Source organism: Trachypithecus francoisi, unplaced genomic scaffold, assembly GCF_009764315.1.
Source record: "Trachypithecus francoisi isolate TF-2019V2 unplaced genomic scaffold, Tfra_2.0 Lachesis_group16, whole genome shotgun sequence".
NCBI classification, from domain to species: domain Eukaryota; kingdom Metazoa; phylum Chordata; class Mammalia; order Primates; family Cercopithecidae; genus Trachypithecus; species Trachypithecus francoisi.
Window position 1 is genome coordinate 31,424,644 of NW_022681461.1, and position 12,842 is coordinate 31,437,485.

Here is a 12,842-nt window from a genome sequence, read left to right on the forward strand (position 1 = left end):
TAGGGCCCTGATTTAAAATCTCCTAACATTCTTTCACACTTCATAAAACTAAAAATAAAATTGTCTCACCAAACACTGACCTACTGGTCCGGCCAAAGTACTGTATTTCAAGGAAAATTGGAGCAAAGAGGTCTCAAAACCGTGACTTGCCAGCAGATTACAATTTGTAGCCTTAATTGGTCTTAAATGCGGGGTGAGAGGGAAGAGACTACGGTCTGCAGAGAATAAGAGATTTATTCCTCTTTTTAAATCAAAACCAGATTCCATGCTTCAGCCACCCCCTAACCCGCCAGCCCCGACCCCAGGGATTGTTTTGCCGTATTTTTGTAAACATTTTAGCGAAGATGGCAGGTGAGGGAAGGTTATAGTGCTGTGTCTAGTCCACGAAGTAAACAGAGAGGTTAGGGTGGGTTTACTTATTTATAAGGCGTTCAGCCTCTCAGCTGTTTCTCCCTCGTTGGCATTTGGAAGCTTGCAGTCCTTCAGGGAAGAGACAGATTTGGCAGGAATGTTCTTTGTGCCCGCCTCCTTTTTTTTTTTTTTTTTTCTTTACGGGGAATAGGGGGCAGATTTATAATGACAGCCTTGGGGAAGGGGGAGAAAAAGTTTCAGCCAGCACGACAATGCCCGTTTTTTCCACAGTCAACACTGTGCCACAAACAGCTTTGGTGCCACTCGGAGCCCTCCCCCCCATCCCCTCCCTTTCTCTCTGCAGGCTCGCACTGGCAGGCGGAGGCACAGTTAAATTCCAGCACCTTCTCCACATACCCCCAAACTACTACGCGCTATTACTACGGCTGCCCTCCCTTTTTGCTTCGCTTCCTCCTCTTCCCCAGTCTCCCTGGAGGAGCCCCGCAGGCCCGCGGAAGAGGACTCGCAGGAAAGGGATAGCGGGCGCCGAACTCCAGCAGCGCTTGGGGCTTTCTGCATCCTGCGCAGTTTCTCTGCTCCAGGCACAAACACGGCCCGAGAGCCGGCGCCTTGCAGACACACACGGATCCACGCATACAGTAGAGCAGTCTCGATCCACATTCTTGCACACCGCCCCCTCCTCCCCCCGCGCTCCCGGAGTCGCTGAGCTGGGCGAGTGACAGGGGCGTCCCGCCAACCCGCGCCCGGGCGGGCAGGGAGGAGCGGCGCGCGGGGCCAACTGCGGCGCGTCTTCCGGCGCCCGCGGAGGAGGCGAGGGTGGGACGCTGGGCGGAGCCCGAGTTTAGGAAGAGGAGGGGACGGCTGTCATCAATGAAGTCATATTCATAATCTAGTCTTCTCTCCCTCTGTTTCTGTACTCTGGGTGACTCAGAGAGGGAAGAGATTCAGCCAGCACACTCCTCGCGAGCAAGGTAAATATAACTTACAACTCTTTTCTCCTCTTTCCCCTCCCTTCGGCCGCCCAGCTGCAGCCGCCGCGCAAACCCCTCCAGCACCGCGCCGCCTTCGCCAGGGATTATTCATTATTATCCTAATTATTATTTATTGTGCATGCAAGGAGACCAAAACAAACAGGCGGGCCAACCGCCACAACAAAAAAAGCCCGCCTCCTCCCCGCGGGCCTCAGGTGGAATGCTGTAACGACAGCTCCCAGGTGGCGGTGGAAGAAACGAGAAAGTTTCAACCGAACCTTGCTGTTCTAATAATAACAGTAATAATTACTACTTCAAGGGGGCAAAGGAGGAAAAAAATCCCAACAAACCACAGCCTTGATCCTGAGTAGGCAGTCAGATGCGCTGCCAACTCAAGGTTGCAACACACACATTCGGCCAGGTTGCAATACCCCCCATCCCCTTAAAAGCGAGGCGGGGGGAGGGGGTGGCAGCTGGAGGGGGAAGGCCTGGGGTACAGGGGAGGAGGATGGAAACGCTACTGTTCATCCCGAGGTACCCTCCCCGGAAGAGTTGGAAGGGGAACGGGAAAGGAGGGCGAGGAGCCCAGGCTGGCGGCGGGGCGCCAGCGATCACTGCTGCCACCCGCTTCCCAGGGACTTGTTTAAAGGGCTCCGGCTGCGGAGACGTGAGCGGATCGCAGCGGGAGAAGCCCGAGCTGACGCGCAGAGGTGGCGGTGGCCACTGCCGCGGGGCCGGTGCGTGCCTGATCGGAGGTGTCACCTCCACTTTCCGCGTTTCCTCCGGCGTGGATGGGGACGCTGATTGGTAGGCAGGCCTTTAGGCAAAGGGGCTGACAGGGGGCTGCGCCCCGGGCGCTGCGGACGTCCCTACCCCTGTACCTGGCGGCAGCGCAGGCTCGGGTGTTGAAGTTCGGGATGTCCGGCCCGGGCCGCACTGCTGGAGGGGAGGGAGGAGGCCCCCAAGGAGGTCGGGCACGGAGGTGCCCGCCAGGCTCCGTTTCCCTGCCCTTCCTCTCCGCGGGTCTGTGTTCTTTTGCTTCGCGTCTTCCCCTTGCTAGCGCCGCGGGAGCTGCGGGCGTGGGGCGCCTGCCATCGTCCGGGTGCTAGGGGCGCGCCGGGACCCGGGAGAGCCACGGCGGCTGCGGGCCGGGGAGGCCATGATCCGGATAATCTTCTCTGCCTGACTGTCACAAACAGGACCCGTGCACCATCGGGCAGCGGCGGTGTCATTCGCCCGGGAAGGGGAAGGGCTGCGGTGGGGAGGGAATAGGGGGGTGGCGAGGGCGGGAGGCGGGGAGACCGAGTAGGAGCCTCCTCTTAACGATGACACGCACTCCTTCCTTCTCGCTCCCTGCTCAGGAGTTTGCTTTATTCCCATCCCAATCTGGTTTACCCCTTCCTTTGCTCTCCCCCTCCACCCGGCCGTCCTCCCTCCTCCCGTTTGCGTTGCAAAACACGGCCATGCCATCTGCAAAGGTGTCGCGATGCACTTCCCTAAATAACCGGTCCGGCGCGCCAGCCCCTCGGCGCCCTCCGGTCGCAGGGCTCACACGGAGCACAGTGCTTTCAGTGCCCCGCACCAGGCCTCGCAGCCTGGGCGCAGTTACACCGCGCAGGGCGGGGCGCGGCAGTGCGGGCTCCAGGGGACACCCGCGCGTTGGCCGGGGCACTTGGGCCGGTTTCCGGTACACGCGGGGAAATCGCCTCCTGCCAGTGTCTGATCGCTCGCCTCTGCCTCCGCCGCCTGGATTGCATTATTATTTTTATCCGGGTTGCCGTTTGCTGCGGATGGTGGTGAGCGCGGGGCTGGCTGGGCTGCTTGGGGGGTGGGGTGGAGGGAAGTTGGACGTGGATCAGGCAGGAAAAAAAAAGTTTGGCAGGGCGGCTAAGTAGGGTGGAGGGGTGGGAGGGGGTGGCGAGCTCCCGCGGCTCGAGCCTCCGCGCCCTCCCGGCCGGCGCGAGTGTGTCTGCTCGTGAGTGTGAGTGTGAGTGTGTGTTGTGCGCGCAGGAGCCAGTGCGACGGGAGCAGCGGCTCGGGCAGCTGCTCCTGCCCGCACCCTCCCCTGGAGCCCGGGAAGGACAAGGCGAGGTTTGGTGGCGAGGGCTGGTGGGGGTGGCGTGTGCGTGTGGTTGTGAATGTGTGTGTGTGCGCGCGCGAGCGGCGGAGAATCAGGAAGTCACAGCAACGAAGCGCACACAGCACACAGACATGTTTGATTGCCGTGACATGACGCGCGCGAGGGAGGAAGCGGCTGCGGCGGGGGCCGGGCCGCGGGCTGTGGCGCGGGCCTAGAGCTGCGGCTCGGAGACCGGTTCCTGTGCGCCGGCCGCGCCGCCACCCCAAGCTCCGCGAACCCCGCGCCCCTTTTTGTTCCGCGTCCTCCAGGTAAGGAGCCTGCGCAGCCCTGCCGCCGGCTGTGTGCGGAGCGTTCCAGTTTTTTCCCTGCCAGCCCCCTCCGCTCTCCCGGCTCGCCTTTCCTGCAAAGTCAGGCAGGCGGGGGAAATGGGCTCCTTGTCCTCGGATCGATTGCGTGGAAAACTTTCCAGCGGGAGGCACCATGAGGGGGAAGAAGGCCTTGCTGGCTGCTGTTGCTTGTCAGTTCTTTCTCCTCCGGGTCCGGAGAGTGTGAGTCGCTGCGCCCCGGGGCTGTTGCACATTCAAACTTCGGGCCTAAACGTACCTCCAACTCTCGCAGGATTTACTCCAGCAATAAAATAAATATTCAAAGTCGTCCACTAGCTCTTGCCAGGCGTTTGGATTTTTTAAGGGAATGAGGAAGGCTTGGGAGCCGAGGGAGTGGGGGTGTTGTGCAGAATCCATTCCTTATTCAATGTCTGCACCGGGTGTTATGTAATTTTAGTAGCACATGGGTGCAAAGCCTAGACTGGGCTTCTCCCCTCCTTTGTTTATATAACTTTTGGGTGAGTTTTGCAAGGTTGTCTCTTTTTTTTTCCTCCTCCCTAACCTGATGGAGGTTAGTGCTTTGGAAAAAGCAAAGCGACCTGGGCTAGTAATTTTTTGGAGAGGTGTCATCATTGTCTCCTTTCTGGTCGTCATGTAGGCATGTATGACTTTATATGTGTACTCTTAGAGCACAAGATAGACATTAAGGATACACAGTTTGTTTACTGCATTGAGTGGTTATTTTTAACATTTCTGCCTTACCAATAGCGAGTTAAATTTCAAACTTTCATTTCAAAAGACTTAAAATTTACACCTGGTTGTGTGCCTTGCTTGTCTGAAGAGAGAATGCTTGCATAAATAATGAGATTGTTGCTTGGGTGTTGAGTAGTAGAAAATTTCTATCTAACCACCAAAAACTCAGAAACCATTGAGAACCCTAATAATAATTTAAAAAGCCATACCCAATGTTATGTATGTGTATACTTACATATTAACATTCAAATATTTGCAGTAATATTTTCCATCTGCTATCTGGGGGGCCACTACCAGAAGCTTGTTGGCCAGCATTGGCGTTTTAGGCTTCCAGGCTACCTCTAGCACACTGGTGAAGTGTTAAGAGGCGTGGCAGATTTGAATCCTAGTTGCTGCATTGTTATGCAAAATGAGACACACTTTTTCTTTTAGGAATCTAATTGCTCTTTTATTCTCCTGGACTTGCTTTCTTTTTTTCCTCAAATGCTTCTTTACAATGCAAATGTTTGCTATTGTAAAGAGGGGATTTAGAGACACCTGTTAGGTCCAAAAGATACTTATTGCGGTAGACTGAGGGGAAAAAATAAAATAAAAACAACCCAATAGATCAGAGGTCCATCTACCTTCGGGGCATCAGAGAGATGCCATTTTTTGTAAAGAACATTTAAAATGAATGAGGAACCCTTGAAGAGGGTGTGGGGAGGGAGGGCTTCCTTCAATGCAGCCTTTCTCTTATGACTTATATCAGTTACAGCCCAGCATCAGGACTAGCTGCACTGTGGTGTTTCACAGAAAATATTCACCACAAGAGCATGTTCAAAGCAGCCTTAGATCTTTTCTTTTGTTCGTTTGTAAAGTGGTTTTTGAGCATTTCTCGTCAAGTTTCTTGAAAAGTGCTTTGACCAACACCTGAGGCTTAGAATTGATAAAAAAAAAAAGAAGTGCCTCAGCTTGTATTATATTGTTAATGCTTGAATTCTGTTTAAAGTATTCCTGACATGGTATAACTAGAAAGTAACACTTTTGCAGATAAGTATTTAAAATTTTTTTCTTTGATTAAGTTTAAGATAAATCATTCTACAGGCCAGTATAAAAGCATTTCACATCCTTTTCTAAAAGTTAATTGTGATGCTTCTTATATTACTGTAATATTTTGACATTTATTATTACACATTACAGCAAGAGCATAAAAAAAGACTTTTATAAATTATAAAATGGTGCTGTCCTCCAGTGTTTTCTTGTTTTTTTTTCCTCCTTTAGAAGTCTTCCTTTGTAAACAAGGCCTTTGTCAAACTCTCCTAGGTCAGCAGCTTTTTGATACCCCAGAGAAATAATAAATCACTATTTATGACATCTTGACATGCTGCCATGAGGACAACTGAATTATCACAAATGTAATACTAAGGACTATTTCCCAGCATTTGCAAGTGGAAGAAGTGTTGGTAGGACCTGATTTAACCACTTTTAAGATTTGATTCTCATTGTTTCTGGTCAAGATGATTTTAAGGGACAATAGGGACAAATTCTTTGGTTAACATGAGTTACCTTAGAAAACTATATGAGTTACATTTCTCTTCTGCTGTATTTCTTGTGAGCAGATGAGAACATTTCCCTAATATGAAAACAATATTTGGGGGCTATTTCTGATTTCTCCTTTTTAGTGTAAAAGAATTATCTTCTAAATTGTTTTTTTCCCTTTAAATGTTGTGTTTTGGAGATGTTTTTGGCCAATAGAGGATGTGAATTTTCTGTCACTTTTGGAAGAGTTCTTATTAGGGGACTCTGACCTTTAGCCGGTTAATAAAGTCATGGGTCATTCCCTAAGTAGTTGTGAGTAGAAAATACACATGGTGGTAATTTATTTGATAGCATATTTAGGAAGGCCTGGAGTGATTATTTTTTCTATATAGAATCTTACGACTTTATACTTACAAGGGAGTATAGGAGTCTAAAACTATGTTCTGCCAGAGTCATTATGAAAGAGGGCATATTTATTTACATAAGATATTTATCATTAAGTTAAATGGGATCTTGCAACCTGGATTTGTACAACTGCAGCTTTCTTACTGTTTATTATGACTTTATTATTTTCCATGTTAATATAGCACTTTTTCTTGAAAGTGTAGGATATGTGAGAGAGAGAGCTTTTAAGTAGTAAAAGTTGTAAAGATATCGTTAAAGATGCTTGAATAATTATACCTCAGAAAAACATAGACTAGAGTCAGTGAAATTCAGGAACAAAATAGCTGGTCTTTTGAATGTTTGAAATAAACACTTCATTAATTTACACATTTGGAATGATGCTTTAGATACGGAATACAAGATTTTGGCCTGAAACTCTGACATAATGTCCTTTTGGACTTCTGGGTTTGTAATACGTTATTATATAATTGAAGCCTAGTATGAATTAGGATATTTTATTAGATAGCTAAGACTTCCAGAATATTTGAACAATTATAATCTGGCTATATACCTGTAAGATTTAAAACATTTTTAAAAATCTCAATATTCTATAGTACTTTTAGGTGGATTAGTATCAATTTAAGTATCAATCTTTTTTCTTTTTTTGAGACGGAGTCTCGCTCTGTCACCCAGGCTGGAGTGCAGTGGCCAGATCTCAGCTCACTGCAAGCTCCGCCTCCCGGCTTCACGCCATTCTCCTGCCTCAGCCTCCTGAGTAACTGGAACTACAGGCGCCCGCCACCTCGCCGGGCTAGTTTTTTGTATTTTTAGTAGAGATGGGGTTTCACCGTGTTAGCCAGGATAGTCTCGATCTCCTGACCTCGTGATCTGCCCGTCTCGGCCTCTCAAAGTGCTGGGATTACAGGCTTGAGCCACCGCGCCTGGCCTTAAGTATCAATCTTTTGCCAATATATCATCTACATCTATGCAAGCACTAATATTTTAGAAACTTTTTAGAAACCGGCCTAATTTAAATATGGGCTGGCCGTTTTGTAAGTTGATGAATGGGGCCCACAGAAGTTGAAATAATATTTAAAGTTTGAAAACCATTAAATATAATTGAAACTCCCTCCTTAAAAAAAAAAAAAAGACTAAATTCAGAATTTGGAATTCAAAATTCCTTAAAAATGGTAAAAATCTCTAACCAAAAAGGAACATCATCTATTGGCTTACAGGTTATCCAAGGGAAATTCTCTATCAGTTTACAGTTAAAATGTATTTTTCTGGTTCAGGATGATTCTATATTTCTTTACCTACTTGATGTGGTATATTTCAGTTTTTACTATCCCACTGGGAGATGCGTTATCACACATGGAAACTGGATGTCCTGAAGGAAGCCCTCTCCCATCTTCCCCTGTGCTTTGTTGAACTGGGCGTGTAATCAATGGCTTTGCAAATATTCACAATTATTTTGTGGCTTGCTGTTGTGCTATACTAAAAGACCATTAAGCAAAGTCCAAAATTCTGTAAAAAATAGATGATCTGTAATTGATGATTTATGTGTTTTGAAGAATGTACCTGAACATTTAATATTGTATTTATAATAGCATATTGAATATAAATAACAAATGGTAAAGTGCATGGGCCATGTGATACACAAAGAGAGAGATCAGGATGAGCTTTCTTGAGTTGATGGGGTAGATAAGGTCTTTGAGATGGGATAAGGTTGCTGTAGGGGTAGGGCAGAGGTTGGGGTGGTGGCATCTGAGCATCCCAGATCAGAAGAAAGCCCCGAGATCACAGAGACCCGGCCTGAAGGAACATGGAAAGACCAATGTACCTGTTTTGACCTGGTTGCCTGGAGCAAGAAGTTCCAGTTGGGGAGAATTTTCAGAAGATAAAGTCGGAGATTGTGGAAAGACTTGACTTGCAAGCTAAAGCATGAATATTTTACCCAATCTGTATTGGAGGCTTGTCTCAGAAGTTTTGAGCAAGGGAATACATGAACAAAGCAATATTTTAGATTAATCTGGCAAATTGTGGATTCAAGTCCGGATTGGGAATTGAAGCTGTTAGAAGGATCCTGGCAATAATGCGAGCATATGATAGCTCACAAGGTATCTTCATATCTCATATTTTATTTGATTCGTATCAAAATTGAAGTTGTAGTCAGCTACTATTATCTCTATTTTGTAAGTAAGGAGCTCGAAACTCAAGTTAAATGAACTCATTTGGTGATTTTTTAAAATATTAAAAAATGATATTAACATCATTAATGGCTGTTACCCATTTTAACTGCAATGAACTTGGAGTTCATTGTTGAATTGTTGCTACTATGAAAGTCAGGGCCAGTTGACATTTAATGAGTACCTATCATGTAACTTTATTTCATTCAGCATATGATGGTTGAGTTTTTTACTCTTTAGTAAAAATGTGCCATTTCAACCAGAGGTTTTTAAAGTATGTATTTCAGACTCTTCTTTTTATATGTTTAAAGTATAAATAAACTTATCTTGGCAGACAGAAAAGGAAGTGGCTATTGTTGATTCTTATCAACATCCAGAATGAGGTTGCTTTGCAAAAGGGCCTAAGCTAGGAGAGACAGGCATATGTGTAAACATACATGACCTGCTACCTTTCAGGGTGTCATGATTTGAAACTAACTTTTTTTTTTTTAGTTTGTTAGGTTTTGTTTTGACCAGTTTGCCCAGCAGTTTGGGTTCCACTGAATTTTAAAAGTGATAGTCATCTGTGATTACCTTTATAACTACTGATGGACATGAGTCTTAGAGTAGAGAATGCTTTGCTAAAGGGTTTCTAACACTTGGGTTTTCTCGTAAATTCCCTTTTTAAAACAATTTTTCGTTTGTGGGACCATTGTCAGTCCTCATGGAAAGAGCATGAAATTGCATCACAGGTAGACTCTTTTGAGATGGCAACTCATGGTATCTATAGGGGTGGTAATGTTAAGAGGCAGGATCCTATTAAGGCAGTGTCTGAGGTTCATGGGGGACTAATTAGCTGCTGCCCGAGTTTGTTGTTATCTTCTGTTGTGCACAGAGCTGCCTCACAGCCTTTGCCAGGTCTGACTCTGGGCAAGGACAGTTCCCAAGGCAGTTTATTTAAAGTGAGGGTAGCAGCTCACACACATCCTAATTTGTTTCCCTGATTGAAAGATGAAGGAGAGTTCACAGAAGCCCAAGGAACAGAGGAAAGTTTTAATCCAACAACTTTTAAAAAACGTATTTGACTTTGAAACGAATGGGAAAGTGTCGTGAATAACCACAAGAATGCTGAAGAAATGTTTTCAATGATTTTCTAGCGTCTTGATGGAGCAACTTATAATGTTAACTTCAAAACCAAGTGCGATTTTTATCTGTGGTACAAATCACATTATGCGTTGTTTAAAGTTGCACAGCTCAGACCAAGAAGCAATGTGGGCCTTGGTAATGTTTCACCGCTTATCCCGACAACCTTGGCCTCTAAAAAAGAAACTTTGAGTAGATTTATTTCCTTTATCTGCATTGCTGTTCTCCTTACCCCCGCACTGCTTCCCCATTAAGAATAACAGTGCTTGAGGCCCAGTTCTAAAGATGTTGCTACTTCTTGTGGGTGAATTATCAATTCATTTATAGAGAAAGCCACATAGAAAACAAGAGGCAGCCCTTCAGGTCAGGGGAGATGTTCTGAATCAGCAAGCAGACATAAAAAGAACTCTTATCTTAACTATCTCCTGAACCTTGCAGTTCTCCTGTAACAGCCAGAACGCTAATAAGACTGGGATATTCTTAGAGATGTGGACTGGGCCTAACTTTTATTTCTGATATCCCACCTTTAACCTGGACCTCAAAGTTTTTCTGTAAAGTGAGCAGTGAAAAAAGACAGGCTGGAGATCCAAGATTTCCTTGTGCTTTCTTACGAAGTTTGGTAAAGAGCAATTTGATATTGTCAAGGTTGGTGTGCTTCCCCAAACTCTGTGACTAGAAACCAAAAGTTTCTAGGGAACTTTTTTTTTTTTTTATTAACGTAAAGGCCTTGCTGAAATGCTACCTTCTCCATTACACTTTACCTAATTCCTTTCTCTCCTCTACCCTCTGAGCTAAAAGTAATGTCTCCTACTCTATGGCTGTGTTGGATAGTTTAGCTGTACCCCCCCGTGTCCTGTAGGATCTTTCAACATTTTTCTCTTGTTGCTACTTATACACAAGTCTCATTTCCCTATCAGACTTCCAGAGTTGTGGGGTAAGCCTTCTCTTCATTTTTGTACCCCCTGCATGCCTTGTAGTAGATACTCGGTATAGTAGGGAATAAGTAACTAAAACATCATCGACCTTTTCAGTTTATGATATTGTCTTCGTTTCACATTTCAGGGCTTCTCTTTACTTCTCTAGCCTGTGATAAGTTAATATATTATCACAGCCAAAGCCTAGTCCTTGCAAGATATCCCTCCCATTGTTTCTGATATTTTTTTCTGTGTCTTCTATTTTCTAACCCTGCACATCGCTCAGGCCTGGTGAAAACTCTGGTGGAAACATTTCTTGCTTGATCCGTGTAATAGCTCAGTGTTGGACTGGGAGTCAAGAGATAAAAGGTCATGCCTGAGGTTTCTCTCCTGTTGCAGATGTTACTTTGGGCAAGCTATGTTTTCCCTTTCTGCCTTACTGCGCTCATCTTTTCAATGGGGGTGTGGCAAAATGTCTCTTCAAGTTACCAGAATTATTAGGAAACACACATAGGTGTGTTCAAATATTACTCCACATGTGGGGGTCTTTGGTGTTTCTGTTGATTACAATTAGACTGTAAGACACAAGTTTTGGAGTGGTGACCCTTAAAATTCCATGAAGTGGAACTCCTTTTAATATGCGGATAGCTGTGCTGAGCCTTTCAGCTAAGGGCAGAGGATGGAGATTTGGCCAAGGGAGGATGACTGTGGTGTTTGGAGCTCTGGAAAGTTCCTCTGGGGCCTCTTCTTTTTAAAAACACACACTCTCTAGTTGTGAATGTGGGAAAGTGGGAAGTAAGGATGAAATCAAGACAGAGTATACTGCTGAGAAATTCTTGCCTGAGAACATAGTGGTTTGGCCCTCGAGGAGTCTTGGTCTGGGGGAAGATGGGGACCAGCAATGCATATGTATGGGAGGTTGCTGTGTCCCTTTCTCCCCAGATAACATTTTTGTCATTATGTTGTTAGCCACATACACATACTTGTGGAGCAGGTTGTTCTTTTCTGTGACAATGTGAAACTTCCTCCTTCTCCCAACACAAAGTAAAAATAGATTTTGTGTGTTATTATGTGAGCAGACCTACCACTGCCCTGTGAAGTCCATCTGGGCCCTCTCCTCCAGCCTACCCTACTATGCTTACTGCTCTCATCACCACCCTATCTCTATTGTCTCATTAGTGCTTTGGAGAAGAAAGGGGCAGAGAGTCCAGGGGATACCAGCAGGGCTGGTGAAGGAAAAGCGGAGTTGACCAATACTGGACTTTAAACCTTAATCATACTAACTTAGTAATGATGTGCTGCTTGAGACTAGCACTTCTTTCTAATTTATTTCCCCAGGTTTCTTCATACTGTGGGAAAGTTTAATTATATACTTGAACTGTAAAATAAAGGTGCCACCCGAAATGAAGTGGAAGAATAAGAGGCCAGGATTATAGACCTCATCTTTGAGAGTCCTCCCCTTGGGTATACTTGGGTGATGGTAGCCACAGCAGATCCGAGGGCAGCCCTGATTTTGCCTTGGGAGTCCATTAATGGACTTGCCAACAAACACACAGGTTTGGATGAAGTCTTCAAGATGCTCTGGAGGCAGCAGGCATCAAGTCATGGATGGACAGCTGGAAGGGTCCTTTGAGATACTCCTATCCTGAGCCTAGAGGAAGTCAAGACCCCAGAGGAAAGGCACTTTTCCCAGGGCCCAGAGTTGGTGGTGACCCTGAGACCAGAACCCAGGTCTCTCAGCTCCCAGTGGGACATCAGTGAATATCACATCAAGTTCTATGAGAGTCCAGATCTCTGCCATTCATCAGTTATATGGCACAGGCTAAGTTTCTTCATTTGTTAAACTTTACTGTTAGTCTGAGCCACACACATTCATTGAAGTCCAGGCATCTGAGGTTCTCTTCTTATTAGTTTCCTATATAACATGTTCCTATATTAACATTCCAATTATATGCCCGTAATTTTCCACTTCCCTTGTAACATGTTTTCCCTCTAAGACATTTTTAATAGTTTCCTTCAACAAAAAAATGAGAAGCATTTTTATGGGACTATATATGAGTAATTACAACATTCTCTGAGATTCCCAGGTGGAAATTATAATACAAGCGGAAAGTAGCGTTATGGGCTAATATATATTAGAATTTCATATTTAATAGGCATCAATTATATTAAAAGTAGGAATATCAGCCTAACTACAGTATTTGTATCTTCATTGT

At 45.6% G+C, this 12,842-nt stretch overlaps 1 protein-coding gene across 2 annotated transcripts in view; it reads left to right on the top strand.

The window, feature by feature from the left end:
- Positions 1-225: 225 nt before the first annotated feature.
- Positions 226-12,842, top strand: part of SMARCA2 (SWI/SNF related, matrix associated, actin dependent regulator of chromatin, subfamily a, member 2) — a 184,017-nt gene continuing 171,400 nt past the window's right edge. Inside the window, exon 1 of one of the 2 annotated variants that reach the window (XR_004443442.1) lies at positions 226-1,343. The gene's annotated coding sequence lies outside the window, so the exon portion shown is untranslated. The remainder of the gene's footprint in view (positions 1,344-12,842) is intronic. The other variant, XM_033237198.1, reaches the window with a different exon arrangement.